Below are 12,107 nucleotides of genomic sequence, written 5' to 3' on the forward strand. Positions count from 1 at the left end.
AATATTTAACACAAGCACACGTTGCTTTTGACTGGCTAATCTTAGCAGCATTGCGCTCTCACTCAAATGGGCTGATTATCTTGTAGAGTTCGGGATGGAATAGGGGAATAGAGTGAAAATACTTAAGACTATAAAAATGGCTTTGGAACTACGTTGTATTGAATTCTTGGCAGACTTTCTTTCCTTCAGGCTCTCATTATGATCTCATATCCTATAGTTACACTAAATATGAGGTTGGATTAGAGTCCCCAAGTGTGTGTTCAAGGGTTCAACTGATTTTATTAAACAAGTGCAAATGGCTTTCCTCTTTCTGCTGGTCCTTTATGTCCCCTGGATGTTAATTAGAGCTGGTGGTTCTTTCCTCCTGTCTCATCCATTATCCTCCAGCTGTCTTGGGCCAGATTCCAGGACAATTCCTGACTCTGTCGGTAGAGAAAAGCAATTGTTATTGTTGTCTAACCCATGGCTTCTCTCCTGATTCTTATAATTGGCCATATGGCCATTTTCAAGTTGGGACATCTCTATGGTATGGCCCCTGTTATGCTCCACACCTTTGCAGGTGCCGTTTATCAAACATAAGCACATAGAATCCTAACCGCAAGCATTGCTTACTGCTCTGGGAATGGTCATGTCTTCAAATGAATTTCAATTGGTCACCCTAATTAAAGATGCTAAATAAAGCTAATGTTCTTATATTAGAATTCCTTGGATGCATCTAAAGACAACAAAAAGATTTAAGCAAAAAGGGAGTTTTACTAAAAGAGTATCAGGATACTACATGCAGCTAAAATGAGGTGAATTATAATCGAAGCAAATATGAACTATCACATGCTGTTTAAAGTGCAGAGAAAGCAGCACACCTGCTTGTATGACAAAATATTCAAGAACACTGCTTTTTATAATGATTCACTTGGTCTAATAAATACACAGTTGTAGGAGGAAGCCGCTTGTTCGTTCCCGGCTGCCAAGACCGTAAAATAATCACACAGAAGCTATATTATTTAAATCATTGCTTGGCCAATCACCTAAGCATATTGCTAGCTAGCTCTTCTATCTTTGGTTAAGCCATTTCTATTATTTTATATTTCACCATGAGGCTCGTGGTCTACCAGCAAGGTTCCAGCTGGTGGCTTGCATCTTTTTCATCTGGCTGCTCCATGGCTGCTCTCTGACTCTGCCTTCTTTCTCCCAGCATTCAGTTTAGTTCCCCTTCCTCCCCGCCCCTCCCCCCCCCGGCTCTATTCTGCCCTGCACAGGCCCCAAACAGCTTTTTTATTAACTGATGGTATTCACAGCATACAGAGGGGAATCCCATATCACACAGATGTGGGGGTGCACACCTGCAACCCAGTTCTCAGGAGATGGAAGCAGGAAGGTAAGAAGGGTCAAATGCATCCTCAGCTACAGAGGTCAGCCTTGGCTACATTAGACCTTGCCTCAAGCACACACACACAAGAAAGAAATACTAATAAGTGATCTGGCCTAGTGTTGCACATGCAATTCTAGCATCTGAGAAGTGGAAAACAATTAGACCAGCCTCTAATTGTTCAAAGCCAGCCTCTACTATGTAGGGAGTTCAAGACCATTCTAGGACGTGAGAGGTCTTGTCTTAGAAAGATATGCAAGAAAAGGCCAAGAAGTAATTTCCTCTAGATTGGGATTCTCGGCCTTCCTAATGCTGGAATCCTTTAATACAGCTCCTCATATTGTGGTGGCCCCCAACCATAAAATTGTTTTCATTGTTACTTTATAACTGTAATTTTGCTACTGTTCTGAGTTGTAATGTAAATATCTATGTTTTCCGATAGGTGGCCCCTGTGAAAGGGTCTTTGGACCCCAAAGGGTCATGACCCATGGGTTAAGAACCACTGCTCTACAACAAGGTCAACAGAAGCTAGGAGCAGCAGTTTACCTTAATAAAGTCTCTCCTACCGAAAACTGTGTCCTTTAAGTACTGAAGGCATCCTGTAAGAAAACTTACCGCAGGGTGGTGAAGGTGCACAACCTTTAATACCAGCTCTCAGAAGGCAGAGGCAGGCAGGTCTCTGTGAGTTCGAGGCCAGTCTGGTCTACAGAGAGTTCTAGGACAGCCAGGGCTTCACAGAGAAACTCTGTCTCGAAAAGCAAAAATAAACAACCAAAAAAGAAAAGAAGACTCACCGAGAAACAGTGGGGCTACAGTATAGAGAACATAGAGTTCCCTCCCCCACTCCTGTATTAAACTACAATTACTAAATGGTCCAGCAATTGTACTTTTGGGTGTTTATCCAATAAAGACATCTGTTCTTGGGGCTGGAGAGATGGCTCGGTGGTTAGGAGCACTAGCTGCTCTTCCTGAGGACCAGGGTTCAATTCTCAGCACCCACATGGCAGCTCACAACTGTCTATAACTCTAGTTGCAGGGGATCCAACACCCTCACAGAGACATATATACAGGCAAAACACCAATGCAAACAAAATAAAAATTAGAGAAAGAGAGAGAGAGAGCTGTTCTTAAGTTTATTGTGCAATCTTTGAGCATAGCTATGGAAACAACCTCCCTCCATTGACAGAAAACAAGTTTTGAATTAGCTGAGATATGATTAAGATTTAACTAGATTTTGCTTTTTTTTGGGAGGGGGGATAGGGTTTCTCTGTGTAGTCCCGGCTGTCCTGGAACTCACTCGATAAACCAGGCTGGCCTTGAACTCACAGAGATCCGCCTGCCTCTGCCTGGCAAACTATAACTAAACTTTTAGGAAAGGAGATGCTTGCTGGGCTATGGTGGTGGTGCAAGCTTCTAATCTCTGAATTCAGCAAGGCAGGGTCAGGCTGATCTGACAGTTAGAGGTTAGGCTAGCCTAGTCTACATAGTGAGTTCCAGGCCAGCCAGGGCTATATAGTGAGACCCTGTATATATATATAAAAAAAATAACAAAAATCACACACAGACACACAGACACATACACAGGAAACGCTGTGACATTGAACATGATAAACCTTAAGGATATGCTGTCAAATAAGCCAGATGCAAGAGGATAAACTCATGTGATCCCATTTGCACTACCCTGGAAGCAGAGAGAGATGGCTGCCAAGGCCGGGGTAGTGGTCAATGAACTGACAGGCAAGGAATGTGTGCACAGTTTTAGAAACCTGCTACAAACCTGTGCATATGGGCAACGATGTTACTACACACACAGAGGACCCATGGAGATTTCATCTTGTCCTAACACCAAATTACACACATAATTAAAAATTTTTTGCCAGGCGGTGGTGGTGTATGCCTTTAATCCCAGCACTAAGGAGGCAGAGGCAGGTGGATCTCTGAGTTTGAGCATAGTCTGGTCTATAGAGTGAGTTCCAGGACAACCACGAATGTTACACAGAAAAACTTTGTCTTGAAAAATCAATCAATCAATCTTTGTGTGTGTATGTGTGATACAGTGCTTGTGAAGGTCAGAAGTGGATGTCATCTGACTATGGATTGTGAAGGTCAGAAGTGGATGTCATCTGACTATGGATTGTGAAGGTCAGAAGTGGATGTCATCTGACTATGGATTGTGAAGGTCAGAAGAGGATGTCATCTGACTATGGATTGAGAGTTACAGGTGGTTGTAAACTACCAAATATGCCTGTTAGAAACAGAACTCAGGTCCTCTGCAAGAGCAGCAATTGCTCTTAACCACCAAGTCAGTTTTTCCAACCCCTTTATTTAAAAGTCTTGACAAACTAAAAAAAAAAAAAAAAAAAAAAAAAAAGAATATGCCAGGAACGTTGGTGTACACCTTTAATCCCAGCACTTTGGAGGCAGATCTCTGTGAGTTTGAGGCCATCTTGGTCTATGGAACCAAGTTCAGATCAGTCTGAGATTCACAGTGAGTTTATTTATTCAAAAATAAATTATAAGAAATGTAGTTGGCTAGCTGGAGTTTAACTGCCATCTTTCGGATCGACTTCAGTACCCAAAGGCCAATTTGTTGGTTTACTCAGAGCCAGTGCTTGCACAGAAGAGGGTAATATTAGGTCTCAGTTATAAAATACACAGAAAGTCTTTGCTTTAGTAAATCTAGTAAATTTGGGGTTTTACTTTTCATATCAGGAAAGAGAACCAGAAATGTATCCACCCCTGAGGCATAGCCAATATTTAGTTTTGTCCTGGGGACGGGTTATCTTTACATCATTGATATTCAAGTATGTCCCACAGAATATCCCTCAGTCATCTACAATTCTAGTCAACCACTACAACCAACTGGCCTGAAAGTATTAACTGGAATATCCCATGCAGCCAACAGTTCCTAGGTTTTGTTATTATTTTTGGAACACTGAGGATGAAACCCAGACCCTTGTACATGCAAAGTGTGAGCTCTACCACAGAACTACACTCCGTTTCCTAAGTTTTAAATTGTACACCTCTGTGTATCAAGACAAAAACTCGTGTTGTTCTGCTGCCCAACCCTAAGCAGCCACTTTCAGTGCATACCAACGCCGAGCATACTATTGTTTACTTGGGAGGTGGCTCTCTTGCTTACTAGCTGGCTGCTCCAACACCCAATGCTTGTGTCTCAGTAACCTTTATTTCACCTGATAATGGCCCAAAGCACAAGAATGATGATGCAAGGAGGCACCATGACACAGAACACAGAAAGACGAATTAACTCGGGAAAGACTAGAATACACAGGAATGGGACTGTCTGCTGTTTCATTAGTCTACTGCTCCTGGGACATTAAGCTCCTTGGATATTGGATTATGAAATCCAGTCTGTCTGTGATGTGTTAACTGTGTAAAACGATCATGAGGTAGCTAACAAAAATGGAAACCCTGCTGAGTTGTGATCTCTGTAGTTGTAAAGTCTACAAAGATATAGGGTTCTGCCATTCCTCTGTCTTTAGGAGGCCAGAGGTCAAGGGTCTTCCAGCAAAGACTCCCTATAAAATAGATGTGACTACACTTCCCATCACTTGCTATTAGGAAGCAAACACCACCTGGTGGATCACTCTACCTTAGAGAGGTGCCACAACCTACCCAGAAACACTGCTTCAACATTTTATATTCAATGATTGGGAGACACTGCTAAATTTGAGTAGGCCTTACAAATCGAACTGTATGCAGCAAATCCTAAATGCACAAAAAATGTCAGCAATAATGACACAGGGAACTTCAAAAAAACCATGAAATCATAAGGGGCTCCCAAAATGTGTGAAGCAGGTCTGTGTAGTGTTAAGGAGTGGAACACAGTTGCCATGGGGTTGTACCACCTAGTCTCTTCAAAGGAGAGTGGATGGAACTAGCACATCTGGCTTACAACCCTCTTTCACGGTCAGACAAGGAATCCTACAGCGTTATTAGTCAGGCTCCTACCCAGGCAGCACTAAAGCAGCTCATGGGTAACCTGCTCAGACTAGCGGGCTCATGAAGTCTGCACACCAAAAGCTTTCCTGTCTACTGCTTTTTCCTTTCCTTTGTTACCTTTTCCTCAAAACTATCTTGACTACCCAGAGTTTCATTACCACTCTTACACCATGTATAAATGTCATCAACAAGCTGAGAGATGTTGGCACCTATCAGATGAGGCCTTGCTCTTGATCTATAGTCTTCCTGCGCAACTGGAGCTGACTATAGGAAACTACCAAAAACAACAAACAAGCAAAACCCTCCTGAACCTGTCAAAAGACAATAGTGAAGGAGTTGACATTTACTGATTGTTTTATTAGTCTTCAGAACACTGAAGAGACTTGATGCCTTGTTGCTTTTTGCTTATCCTCAAGTATCTTATTATAAAGGGAGGCTTTCAATTTCCTGATTCAGTTGGGCTAACTTCATATCAACTCTTTATTCCTTTTTGACTGTGCTGTGCTACCAGGTCTCAAATTATGGGTCATTTTATAAGACATTCAACGTATTTATTTTTTAACAGGTATGTTTTCTTTCTACAAAACAGGACTTTTACACCTCAAAAGTGTGGCAACTCCAGTCTCAGTCTAGTAAGGTTACAGAATCTACATGAGAAATAACTTCAGGGCTGTGATATTGCTAGTTCTGGGATACTTCTCACTGGACTGCTAATTATGGCCTGCTACTTTAAGGTTCCACTGATGAGTGTAGTTGGGTATGACAGCTAAACCTCCGGGCATGCCTGTGAAGGCTTTCTTAGATTGGGTAAACTGAGGTGGGAAGCTCCCCTATCCTGTTCCCCCATGTAAATGCAGGCAGCACATTCCAAAGGAGTCCTGGACTGAATAAAAAGCAAAAGGAACACCAGCACTCTTGTATCTGCTTCCTGATAAGGATGCACCATCAAGAGCGCATCCACCTTTATTGCTGTGACGAACTGCATCCCTTTGGACTGTAAGCCATTAACACACAAACACCTTTGCTTGAACTGCTCTGGTTGGGTAACCAGTACACAGGTGCCTCACTATCACAAACATTGTTTTTCCACAACAGGAAATTTGGTTTTTAGGAATACATTTATTTCAGTGGTAGAGTGCTTGCCAATATGGGAAAGACCCCATGTTGAATTTTTGGCAAATTAATCAGTAGTTTTGAATTAGTTGTCAATAATCAAATGCAGAAGACTGACAGTGTTAAGTACTCAACAACAGGTTAAGTGATATACCATATCCTAGTAATCCTTACATATTAATCTAACAAAATTCATTCACTTTCTCTACATTACAGAGAAGTGATGTGTCCAAAGGTCTTGTTACCATTAATCGTTGGGATTGAAATTGGATGGGTTGGAGATGGCTCTGTAGTTAAGACCACTGACTGCTCTTCCAGAGGTCCTGAGTTCAATTCCCAGTACCCACATGGTAGATCACAACTATCTGTAATGCAATCTGGTATGTATGAAGACAGAGCACTCACGTACACAAATAATTAAAAAAAAATTGAGATCAACCAACTGCCACAATTCAGCTTGTGTAGTGGCATTTCAACTGTATTTTTAATAAAGACTGCCTGAAGATCTGAGAGTAAAACAGTCCCACTAGCCAGCCTTACAGACCAGGTTATGGTAATATGCACTTTTAATCCCAGTAGCCACACTAGCTGCCTTAGAAACTGGGCGGCACATACCTTTAATGATGGTAGTGCACACCTTTCATCCCATAGATGATTATAAAATGGGAGGAAACCCTTCCCAGAAACTCAGTTTCCTTTTCAGATTCCTGAGGGCAGAATCACCATTTTCAGACTGAGGTCAAGGTAAGAGTCAGTGGCTGGCTGTTACGCTTTTCGGATCTTCAGTATTGAAGGAAAGGGACTCAAGAGACCATTCAACACCATCCAAGTACATGCTTATGTGTCCAAAGGAGTACTCACTTCAGAATTAAAGAAAGCAAGACTTTGTTTGCAGAAGACAACTCATGGGAAAAACTCAGTTGAGTCTAGGATCCTGGACTAGGTGAATAGCACATATGATGGCGTGGGTATACAAGCTGCTAAAAGAACACGACACTCCACGTGTTTCATTTCCATTCAGTGCTTTTATTTTAGAAAAAGAAACCACACTGATTCCAACAAGGTAGAACTACTGGTTTCTTATTTTGTGTTATTCTTCCATTGTAAAAAGCAAACTCAAATCTGTCTTCATCCAGAATACCACTGATTATTTCAAGAAAACCTGGGGAAAAACAAAATTCACTTAAATCAGATTTTATAGTCTCTATCACGGGGATAAGAGAAAAGAGAAAGGAAAGACAGGATGCCAACCAACATTACAATATATCACAAAACTTCAATTTTTGTTATTTCCATTCTTTGACTTGGTAATCCAAGTTAACAAAAATATATACTCTATAACTTAGGAAGTATTTAATGTTCATAAAATTTTAGTGAACATACCTATTACTATAAATAAATACAGGCTTCCTTCCCAAATTGTCTTGATTTCCTCCAGGAGAAATCATTCTTTTTTTAAAATTTTTATTTATTTATTTAGGTTTTATTTATTATGTATACAATACAGTGTGATGCCTCCATGTATGACTGCATGCCGGAAGAGGGTACCAGATCTCATTGTAGATGGTTGTGAGCCACCATGTGGTTACTGGGAATTGAACTCAGGACCTCTGGAAGAACGGTTAGCGTCCTTAACCTCTGAGCCATCTCTCCAGCCCCAGGAGAAATTATTCTAAATCCCTGAATACGTATATGGATCCGTACATAATACTGCCAACAGGCTGCATGCTGCAGTGCGCCTTTAATCTCAGCAAGTGGATGCTGAGGCAGGACAGCCTGCAAGACCCTGGTACTTAAGCAACGCAATGAATGACACAGAAGCCCACAAAACCTAGAGGATACAAGCAGCACAGTACTATAGCTTTTGTTTTTCACTTTGCTTTTTTTCTTTCCTACAGTTTGTAACTTATTTTAAGCAAATTATCTAGCTGAGTATGTTTTCTCAGAGACTAAGATGTCCAGCAGGGTGGCTGGAGAGAGAGCTCCATGGTTAGGAGCACTGGTTGCTCTCCTAGAAGATGCAGGTTCAGTTCCTAGCACCCACACGGCAGCTCCAACTGTCTCTAACTCCAGTTCCAGGGGATCTCACACCCACACACAGACATACAAGGAGGCAAAAATCAATGCACACAAAATAAAATTTAAAAATTGTCTTAAAAAAGATATCCAACAGGAATAACTTAAATTTTTATAAAACAAATGCAACCTGAGGTACTGAACAGTCATAATCTTTTAAAACTAGGAAGTTTTATTAGTTTGTTTTGTTTTTTTGGTTTTTTAGAGACAGGGTTTCTCGGTACCTTTGGAGCCTGTCCTGGAACTAGCTCTTGTAGACCAGGCTAGCCTTGAACTCAGAGATCCGCCTGCCTCTGCCTCCAAGTGCTGGGATGAAGGGTGTGCGCCACCACCGCCTGGCTCAGTATTATTTCCTCACAAAGCTGGTCTCTAACTGTGTGTCTGCAGTCAGGACTGCACCAGCACAAGAAACTGAAGCAAGAATGAAAATTCTTTAATTCTCTACTCTTGTCCCCTAAATTTTCAATAATGTATATACACAATACGTTTTATTTCAGATTAATATTCAAGTTGGTTGTCTTTGTCAGTCTTGAAATTTTTTTTTTTCTTTTTGGATTTTCGAGACAGGGTTTCTTTTCTTTTTTTTTTTTTTTTTTGTTTTTCGAGACAGAGTTTCTCGGAAGTTTTTGGTGCCTGTCCTGGAACTAGCTCTTGTAGACCAGGCTGGCCTCGAACTCACAGAGATCCGCCTGCCTCTGCCTCCCAAGTGCTGGGATTAAAGGCGTGCGCCACCACCGCCCGGCAGAATTTTTTTTTTAACATTCCTATATACTAGTCAAAATTACTGACTGGGACATAACTGTTTAAGGCAGTAGGATATTTTAACATTAGAGCAATTCTTATTTAAAAGAAAAACAGGTGATATCATTTAAACAAATTTTTAAACAACAAAATTCACTACATATTTGACAGTTGTTCCACTATTGTGTTATTATTCATAATACTGACTCTGCTTGTCCCTCTTTTGGTTTTAAAATCTATAAGGAAAAGAAAGAACTTGAGAATAGACTTTATCTCTGACAGACTGACTCATTTTCTGGAAAAGAATGGAATGTGCAGAAGAGAGGCAGGTCACATGGAACCAATGTTTCTCCTTTGAGCAGATTTTCTAGAGAGCACAAAGGTGTCCTTGTATCTTTCCTTACTCAAAAGATTTTATTTTCATTATATTTGTCTGTGTGTGTGTGCGCACACATCAATACAAGTGAGGGCAGATGCCAGTTGAATCCTCTGGAGCTAGAGATACAGGTGGTTGAGAGCCACCTGACATGGGTGCTAGGACTGGAAAGAACAGATAGCACTTTCAACTGCTGAGCCAAGTAAAAGCACTTGTAACCAGTAAGCATGCATACAAAAACATCCAGAAGGGGTTCCTTACAGATCAACTTAGCAAGCTTTCTGAAAAGACTCCCATGCACCCGGGGTAAGAACAGCTCCCACTGTAGAGAATGCGCCGTGACTATGGAGGATGGAAAAGAACAAGTGGTGTATAACACTTTAGAGTTGGGTTTTAGCTCTGGCTCTGTAATCTTGGGAAATCTTTTTGTAATTTATTTAAATTATTGTGTTCATTATGCCAGTACATGAATATGCAGAGATCAAATGTCCCTTAGGGAGCTGGTTCTTTCCTTCCACCATGGGTTCCAGGGATAAAGCTCAAGTTCAGGAGTTAGAGGGCTTGCCTGAAGACTTAAGAGATGGCCCAGCATGTAAAGGTGCTGGAAGTACAAGCCTGACTAACCTCAACTTGAATTCAAGACTACAGTAAATAATCTTTGCAAACGTCTATGGCAGGTATTTGTAGACCAGGAACTCACTCTGTTATAGTGAGTTAGATCAGCAGCAGTCTGGAGAGTCTGTCTCTATTACTGTATGACTTAAGAACATTACTTCCATCTAACAAGGCCCCTAACAAACGTGCTCCTGAGCAGCTCTCTATGGAAAAGCCGAGCTCCACGAGTCACCACGTTTCCACTCCTCATGCTCACACACGCACTTGACAGGAGAAGCAGAAGGATCAGGAGTTTGTGGCCAGCCTCACACAAAAACAAAAACATAAAACAAAGGGGAAAAAACCCAAAAGGCTTTTTTATGTGAAAGACTTAAAACTTCATCTCCAATGCATAGACTTCTAGAGGAGCAGAGCCCCTTTAGTTTCAAAACTCAAGAGGTTAACTGGGAGTGGCTGTGTACACCTTTAATCCCAGCACTTGGAAGGCAGAGGCAGGTGAATTTTTGGGAGTTTGAGGCCAGCCTGGTCTACAGGGCGAGTTCCAGGCCAGCCAGATACACAGAGAAACTCTGTATCAAAAAACAAAAAAAAAAAATTAAAGAAACAAAACCAGGAGGTAAGTTGGGTGTGGTGGCTCATCAGGCAGAACTACAAGAGAGACTGTCTCAATACTCCCCTCCCCCACCAAAAAACTTAAGTTGAAGCTAGTGTCTAAGAAAGACTTGGGTTTATCTACACCAATGGTAGAGCACTGGGTCAGCAATGAGGTCCTGTGTGCATCAATAATGATCTACTGGTCTTTCATTTGTTGAGATTATTTTAAACCATTCAGTTATACCAGAAATAAAGAGAGCCTAATTAAATACTCGTTTCAGTAAATATGACTGTTTATTAAAATTTGTTTTTTTTTACTCTCCCCCCCCTTTTCTCTTATTTCTTCTCTCTCATATAGTTAATGCTCACAATGTAGCCAAGGATGACCCTAAATTTCTGCTCCTTCTGCTTCTGTTTCTCAAGTGTTGGGATACAGAAATGCAGTGCCAGTGTTAATACCCTTAAAAATAAGAAATAAAAACAGATGTGGACAGACATGGGGCGTAGGAAGGCAGAGAGAGCTCTTCTAAGAAAGACGTCAACCTGATCCACAGGTTGAGTCAGCTAGATCTATATACCCTATCTCAAAGAAAGAAAACAATCCCCACCCCATCCCCCCAAAAAAAGCAAGCAAGCAAACAAACAAATCACATGCCTTTAAACCCAGCACTCTGGAGGCAGAGACCTGAGGATCTGAGTTCAAGGCCAACCTGGCCTTCACAGTGAGTTCCACGACTGCCAGGGCTAGGTAGATGAGATAGGTAGAGACCCTGTCACAAAACAAAGAAAGGCAGCAGGACAACACCGATAAGTAAGAATCTTGAGGCAACAGGGAAAATGAGAGGGGAAAAGAGGAAAGAAGAGCAGAGGTAGAGATACAAACACTGAAATGAGGAATGAAAAAGAGGAAAGACTCAGAAACATGAGCAGGAGAGAAGACCGGACAGGCATGTAGAGAGCCTCGGCCTCCCATGTGCGGGGTCTGAAGGCCTGTACCACCACCATTTGGCTTAAATATTACGTTCTTTATCTGCCCCTACAGCATTCTTACTAAAGGGGGAGGTCTTAATTCCATAAACTAGTTTAAAAATAAAATCTACATTCAACATGTTTGCCATCATTAGGTCAGTGTGTTTCAATGTGCTGGGGATAATTTTACAAATTACAAAGTGCTAGTAATTTTTCAAAATAAAGACTGGTAACACATCAAGATCAAATTCAACCTTAGTAGAGAATGACAGATGCTGTGTCCACATCCCACCA

This window comes from Microtus oregoni, unplaced genomic scaffold (assembly GCF_018167655.1).
Source record: "Microtus oregoni isolate MIOR12 unplaced genomic scaffold, Mior012 000002F_ref0000024, whole genome shotgun sequence".
Classification (NCBI taxonomy): domain Eukaryota; kingdom Metazoa; phylum Chordata; class Mammalia; order Rodentia; family Cricetidae; genus Microtus; species Microtus oregoni.